Consider the following 8,481-nt stretch of genomic DNA (forward strand, 5'->3'; position numbering starts at 1 on the left):
TCATTCATAAAAACTCGGAATTACTACATTCCGAAACAGGCCTCGGCTTTGGGGCGTCTGTTTATTTATGTGCGAGTGAGAATAATATTTTTGATGCTTTAATGTCCCTTTTTTTTTTTTTTTCCAAAGACTTACCTCTGTCTGCTTTGTGAAAAGTAAAATAAATATGCTCAGCTGCTGGTCCATGCCACATTAATGCTGGAGGTGGGGGAGTGTGTGTGTGTGTGCGCGTGCGTGTGTGCGTGCGTGTGTGTGTGTGTGAAGGAATTTCCCCTCAGTCCACTTTATAAAAATGCTTCTAGACACGAATGAGACGTGGAAAACAAAAACACGAAAGGCAGACAGAGTGTTCCCAGGAGGGAGAAAATTTCCATGATTTTATCATAGAGTTGTTGAGAATGATTATAATAATAAAATCCAGAGCCCATTTTTTTGGCTGCGGCGACTTCACGTGCACACACACACACACACAAATTTATCAATAAGACAAAATTTCACCAAAAAACACACACAGTGCACCTGAACTTTGCTTAAATCACTCATAGGCACACTCTGAAACTGTGTGTGGGAGCATTTAAAGGGACAGTTCTAAAGTTTTATAGTTTAATTAAAATGTTATAAGTTGTTATTATCTAATCGATGATGGATTATCTCTTTGTATGATTTAGTATAAATCTTGAATAAACTCTCCAAACTATCCTAACACAACTCCAGTTTCAAAAACACTTTATTATTATTTTTTTTATTTCAGTTGGTTGAAAGCAAGAGGGTGATAGACAAGGAAAGCGTGATGAACTTTGAACACATCACGACCCTAATCCCCTAATCCTAACCCCTAACCCTAACCCCTAACTCTACCCTTCTGATTTCTTTGTGAATCAGAAGGAAAATTATGTTGTTTGGTTTCACTTTTTCTTTTTTCAGAAATAAAACCTGAAAAGTGTGGATTGCATTTGTATTCAACCTACCAAGTCAATACCTTGAAGAAGAATCGCCGCTGCAGCTGTAAGCCTTTTGGGATGTGCCTCTACGAGGTTTCCTCATCAACAAACCTTTAGCCCCCCTGTCTTTTTACAAAATGGCTCACCAGCCTGGTCACGAAATCCCGCTTCAGAGATTCTGAACCGCCCCCTTTAAAGTACATCCTCAGCCATTAGGGTGATCCCTTCATCCCTGCCATAAGTACAAAGATTGCATGATCTGACATCTTTCAGTGAAGAGGAATTTGAGGTGTGCTAAACTGATGTTTATCCAAATTGGGAAACCAAACTGAGGGATGTATGCTGTCGTTTGTGCCGCCGCCAGGGAGTTTACTGTCCTCCATGTGTCTGCAATCTGATGGGTTATTGCACAAGGTAAATTCCAGGTCCTTATGCGTTAGGATATAATAAAATAGATTCTAAAGTGATTGAAATATGAACTCATCTTTACAAAAACAGACAACAGATTCCACCCTTTCATGATTTACTGAACAACAGTACAGGTAATTATTACAAGATACTCACGTCTTGTGCCTCCAAGACAATCCCGGATTACCCCCCAAATCTCCCATTGCCCACTATAATGACTGCAAAAATTGTGTTGATAAACTATGTTTGGCTTTTTCCAAACATAGCGCTAGGAATTATGGCCAAACATGTCTACATTGTTTGATTTGTGCAAGAAAATGTATTCCAGAAGACTTGGAGGTTGTTTGGAGGTGATTTTGCAAACCTATGTTTTGCAGACGTTTTGTTCCTATGCGTGTTTGGTTTGTTGTCGTTTCTCATGATATCAGAGGCATGTAGAGTCTGAGAAGACAAATGGCATTGTGACGTGGTGTGATTTTATACCGAATTTACTGGGAGTTTATGAAAAGATCGCCCGCCGCCTTGCATCTTTTCCATTCACGGTTGTCGTTTTTCATCTTCAACTCAACCGATGGCCATCAAAAACGATTTGTCGCCACGGCAACAGTGGCAGTTACTGATGAATGTTTTGCACCATCCTTCCCGATGTATTTGCTCGTTACAAACAAGACCCGCCATAGGTGACATACAGCTGAAACTCGATGTTTACATAACCCAAATAAAAGCACACACATACACTTGCTTTTTCTCACTGCCTGAAGTTAGATCAGACCAAATTTGTCTTGTTTTAGATTTTCTTAGAATTATTCACACTTGCTGAATGCAAGAAAACTTAGCGAGAATGTTTTAGAGATGTTTTCTTTTTATAATGCCTCTATTTCAAAAGTTTGAATTCACTTGGTGAGAATCAGGAATAACTGTATTTTAATCAATTTGACATGGGTCAGGTAAACGTCACACAATTTCAACCGAGGTAAAAACCAATACCTAGATACATCTGTGGCAAGAAAATTGTGTAACAACAGTTTAGTTCATTAGTAATTTATTCCTATGCACACTATTTAATCTCTGTTGACCTGCTTTTAGCCCTCAGTTGACTCACTGACAGCTCACATTATAAGTGCCAATTAAGTTTTTATAGAGGACGATTAAGGTCTATATTTTTCCAAATCTAAAGATTTAGAGTTCACAGAATAAAAGTTCGATTCTCATGCCAAAAACCTGAACAAATGTACTCGGTAATCAATCATCGCTCCGCAGTACGAGCATATTTGCAGAAACCTTCTCCGAGGAAGTAAGACGCAGGAAAGAGGCAAACATTTCATCACAAGTCTTCTCCCAAACAGAGGCCCACTCAGAGTGCAAACTTATGCATCCATCAACCAGCCAAGGTTGACTCAACCAATCCGTCTCTCTCCGTCAGTGACATGGAGGTGATGCAACAGCACCTTCATGCAAACAAAGCCAACGTGTGATAAATACGACCTTACAAAAGGACAGATTGTTTTTCACGACTTTCACTTCCGTTGACTCATAAAACAACACGTCGATTTGGCTTTGGTTGTCTGGATCCTCAGCGTCATGAACGAACATGCAGAATTTCCAGCCAACAGTAAAGAAGCGGTATTCATACTCTTCTCTTGGAAATAAGGGACGCCGCCTCTTGCCCTGAGCTTTGACCTGTACATCCAGAGCTGACGGCTCATTACGGCTAAAGTGACACACGTCCGCTGTGAGATGCCAATGGTATCCCAATCTTCAGTTTATAATCTTTTCAAAAGATTAGACTATTTTCCATTCTTAACTGGATTATTTTTTAGCCCAGTTTCAATTTTCCCCCCTTTGAATAAACTTTATGGCCCCTATTCATCTCCACACACCCACCCCGTCGTATAGAATTGGCTTGAAAAGGGCCAGGCTGCAGCATGTGGGCGGGGGGGAACCAAACTTTTAGAAACAAACCGCTGGAGATAAACTACGAGAACAGAGCGAGGGTGTGACCGGTGGGGAAGACCAGAGCTGCAAAGGACATTAAAAATACCATTCACACCGCTGGAAGCGCGGCGTCGTGTTTCAAGTCAGCTCCTGTTGTCGTGGCAGTTTAACAGAAGCCTTGTGTATCTGTGAGAAAGGGAAAAAAGGAGAGAAAAAAAAAAACAAAACTCTGTTTACACTGAGGAAGGAGCGGAAGACAGGTGTGGACTGTTTGTTTAGGGGAGCCTCGGCCAAACCTGTTGCAACACTCCTCCGACTCTTTACGAGCTCCACATAAGCAGGACAGACAACTACTACTACTACTACTACTACACACACACAAACACACGCATGCGCACACACACACACACACACACACACATTCAGAAGGTGTATTTACTGCAGCTTAAGCTGTTCTGCTCAGGTTATAACTGATGTGGCCGATCCGATTAATGCGGGAAGATTTATGCCATTTGTGAAAATCCGAGTGCTTAAGACAGGCTTATGTTTTGACATCCGTGATGAAGGTGCAGAGCAGAGCATGCATGAGATAAATCCTTTTCCGTAACAAGGATTTACTCGTGTGTGCAAAGAGAGGTGTGCAAATGTTTGAGGTAAACACGCATTTTTGGTTTTTTTTTTAATCTTCGGCATCTAATGACTTAGACATTCCTGCGATTTTAATGTTTTTCTTTTTAATGCTACGTGGTTAAATCGCATCAAGCATTTGTTGTACACCTTGGATTATGAGTGCTGATTGATATGACAGTATTACCAGTAATAGTATTTATGAAGAGACAACACATTTGTATTATTATGTCATATTGAGCAATGAAATCTGCCCGATTAGTTTGGTTTTTCAGATCAAAAGCACCTTTTGAAAATCAAAATCATTATGCATGCTTTAGTGTTTTAACTTCAACTGATTCCTTGAATTAGTCAGCAAAGAATAATCATAACACTTTTTTCTACATTTATTTCCTCTGTATGTTTGACCACATAAACGCCACAAGCCCGGATTTTAGCACGGGCTTACCGGGGCTGCAGCCCGGGGCCCTGGCTCTTCGGGGGCCCCGAATTTTATCTCTGGCCAAGAGGATTTTGGCAGTGCTGTTGAAATAATGTCTCATTTGTTCTGGCAAACGTCCATCATGAATGCTTGGTTATTATTGGTCCAAGTTGGACGCTTCTGAGGCTTTGGGGCGGAACTTCGGGGAGGGATTTCTCAAGATGGCGGACAACAGAATGAATGACAGCGGAGCGCAGGAGCGAAAGAAAAGGAGCGCGATGAAGAAAATATCCAAGCTAACAGGGTTTTTTAAAAACACATACTGGACATGGAATAGAACCGTCGTCCCTCTCCGCTTCTCAAGACGTTAGACTGGCTAACAGCGGTTCTGCGGCCCGCCAGAACCTGGATCTCTGACCAGCGAAGGGCCAACTGGACGCGTCCTGCCCCGCCCTGACACGCAGCTAAATCCAATCATCACCAAAGAAAAGTTTTGACCAGGTTTGGCTCTTGGAAGGAAAAATAACCTGAATGTCTGAACTTGGTAAGGAAATAAACCTGATAATTACAGAGAAAGATACAGTTGCTAAAAATTGAAAGAGACTGTTAAAGATGGAAATGAAGAAGGATAAATAAATACTGTACATAGCAGGGGCGTCAAACTCCAGTCCCCCAGGGCAGCTTTTATTTGTGCCTCTGCTGCACCACACCTGAAGAGAATAATTAGATCATTAGCATGTATGTGTGTGTGTGCTTGCATGCATTCATATATATGCAACTGTATAAGTAGGGACCACACCTTGGCTCAAGCCCAGGGGCCCACACCCTCCTCTAAGTCTGTCCTTGAGCATCCATCTGTGTAATTATTATATGTAAAGTGTTTCACTAAGTGAAGAAATTGACTTTTCAACCCTCCTGGGGTTTTTGCATGACGCTCGGGAAGAGTGCAGCACATATCACGGTCGGACGGCGGGGAGATTATTCCGTAAAAAGGTCAGTTCCTCAAACCATGCAAAAAATCTTGAATAAGTCGATTGTGTTCTAATTTATTGAATAAGTCGGTCCAGTTTTAAGGTATGTCAACATACAAGTATGAAAACCACTGGTGTTCTGAAGTTTAGTTTTGAACATTTTGGTTGCCTTTTCTCTGGTTTATGAGAATAATTAACTGGTTTTCATTTAACTGCTTCTTTTGTTCTTGTGGCTTACCAAGTCAGTTGACATTTGACACCTAATCGTGCAAACAGTTTAGAAGACGAACCAACATTACGTCTGACAAACAAACCAATAACACTCAGTTCGTGCTTTGACTTTGTCTCAGCTCTTTAGTCGCTGTCCAGAAGAAACCATATTTTAGTGTTGTCAATCAGCACTAGACCGTTTGTACGCCTCCAACTTTTGATTTTGTTTCATCCCGTTGTTCTCAAGGATCAACTCCACATAAAGGCAACGTTCCCAAAGACTTGCCCTACTGAAGTCTGCGTGGTCCTTGGGATTCCTAACCACACTTCGAGTGGCCAGAATTTGGCTCGCAAAATACATGTGGTCGATTGATATGGACACTTTTTCTTTTTTTTTTTTTTAAACAGTTTTAGGGAAAAGGATGTCTGTTCGGCACAACACAAGGAATTTGTCTCAAAACAAGCCTTTTGTCCTCTTCTTATGTTTTAGTTTAATGGATAAGTGGAACCTCAAATGTCCAGTGATTTTCAGTCTAAAGTAGACTTGGATACACCATTTCTCCAAACTTAATTCCTGTCTGTGATCCAGCCACAAATGATTGTAAGATTTCCACCCTCAAGCATTCATGCAGTTTTTGCTCTACTGTTCTCCTATACCAAGTGCTCGGTTGGTGTGGGAGGTTTTTCTATGGTTTGTTTTTGGTATTAAAGTCACAGGCCTGAAACGGTTGAATGGATATTTCTGAAAAATAGTGATAAGGAAACAATTGAAGAATCTTGCAGGGTCTTAGGGTTTGCAATGATACAAAAAAATACGCAAATTACTCTATTCTTACTGCATTTCACATGTTTTCTAAAAGCTCTTTCAAAACATGGCGCATATATTAACATGACTGGTACACAAAACAGAGCGCACAAACCGTTTCTACTGAAAAAGTAGAAACATTCCTCTTGTATCCCATATGGTAGGATTAGGGTTTAACTGCTGTTGTTACCCAACATCGTCCATTGCTTGGAGAACAATAAAACCTAGGCCAGCAGTGTTTACCATCCATTAGACTTCCACCTTCAGCGACATTGTAAAGCATCTTCGCGTGTGCAGAAAAGGGCTACATGAGTCTTACGTCATAAGTGACTTTTTCGTTGTTTGGCTCTTACAGCAATTAGTTTGGGGTGTGGCTAGTGAAACTGAGCAAAGACATCTGGTAAATCACAGCTAATCCAGTTTTAAAAGCGGGGTTAATTACTGTCCAGGCTGATGTGGGTGTTTATTTTCCCGTCTTAAATTGAATCATTCCGTGAAAACTGTCTGATTCTTTGTCTGGTATTGAAACATGTTTAATTACCTGAAAATATTACGTGGAGGGAAGTAAAGCAGTCTGTACGGGGGCAAATACTTTTCACACACCCAAACCCATCGCACACTTGTCAGGTGTGTAGTCATTCCACACACAAACGCACACATCCATGAGGAGCCTGCCCGCCAAACACAACATGTGCTGTATTTTGTGCTCTCCAAACCACACTCCCATCTGGATCCACATCTGCATATCCATCTTCTTGTAAACACAACATATCACTCTGTGATTTTGAGATGTTTTTGCCAAAACGCATCGATGAAAAATGAGAAATTCTTGTTGGTACGAATTGTTTATCTCCCCCCCCTCCCTCCCTAAAACCAGTGTGTGCATGAATTTGACCCAACCGGCTGAAATGAAGATGTGGAGCATATAAGGAACAGACAGAATAAGCAAATTACAGGCCGGTGATGATTTCCCAGAAAGAAAAAGAGAAACAGAAGCGTTTTGAACGAGGCACAGCGGGAAGAGAACGGGCGAGACAAACGTAGATGCAGACATTCATTATGAGGAATAATCTTTTTAATACAGTCGCTTCAACAGCAGGATTTATGTTCTACCTGCAGACTGGTATTACCAACTAAAGACGTGGTGGTAGATTGGGGTTGTGAACCGGGACAAAGTCACAAGGGAGTGCTCATTATAAATCAAGCTCACACACCTTCCCACTCAACCAAGAAACATGTCAGCAATACGAGAGCAGAGCCAAGAAATGAGATTGATCATCTATAGCTGCTCGAGGCACGCTGATATACCAGTGTGTGATTGTGAAATGGAAAGAAAATTACACGTGGTTTTAAAATTCTTAAAATAGTTGGACAGCACTGAACATACAGCCTGAGCTACAACGGAATGGGTTAAATCAATGTTAATTTATGTTCGAGGCACTCGGATGAAGTCCAGACCTAAATCCAACTGAGAATCTGTCGGCATCTGAAAACTGATGTTGACAGATGATATCCGTCCAATCTGACGAAGATGGAGCTATTTAGCAAATTGACAAAACATGAAACCCTAATCATAGGCCAGCCTCAAGTATTGCGTCAAGAACAGTGATTGTTTTCTTACAATTTTCTTCTTCTGTCTCCAAAACAATTGAAATGGAGGCAAATATCTAGCATCTCATTTCCACTGAGCTGTAAGGAACAAGTCAGTGCGGTTCGGTGCGCTCTTTTATGGTCCGGAGAATTCAGAAGAGGGTTTCCGCTGCCAGTTGGACTGTCACTGGGCGGGCAGCGTTACGCCTAATGGGACGACAAACATGACTCAAAGTTATGTCGTGTGATTGTCACAAGCAGTGATCACACTCAAGGGACTGTGTTGAGTGAGGTCAGTGGCTGCACCCTGACCCTAACTGTGCCATACCATTGGACCTACAACTGAAGGAAGCCCAAGAATGGTGGGCTGCATGGGTCACTTTTACAACGGAAAAAGAGAAACTAGCTTACAGAGCACACCAACTCATGCCATGCCATTCAGTGAAAATGAGGCACAGTAGTGTGGGGTGAAATACAGTCTAATTCCAGATAAAGCTCCGATTGTCAATTTCTCATTGACTGCACACATATGGAAACAATAGAAGACCCATTCAGAACAAAACTGAACGATAA

Source organism: Poeciliopsis prolifica, unplaced genomic scaffold (genome assembly GCF_027474105.1).
Source record: "Poeciliopsis prolifica strain line A6 unplaced genomic scaffold, Auburn_PproV2 SCAFFOLD010, whole genome shotgun sequence".
NCBI lineage: Eukaryota > Metazoa > Chordata > Actinopteri > Cyprinodontiformes > Poeciliidae > Poeciliopsis > Poeciliopsis prolifica.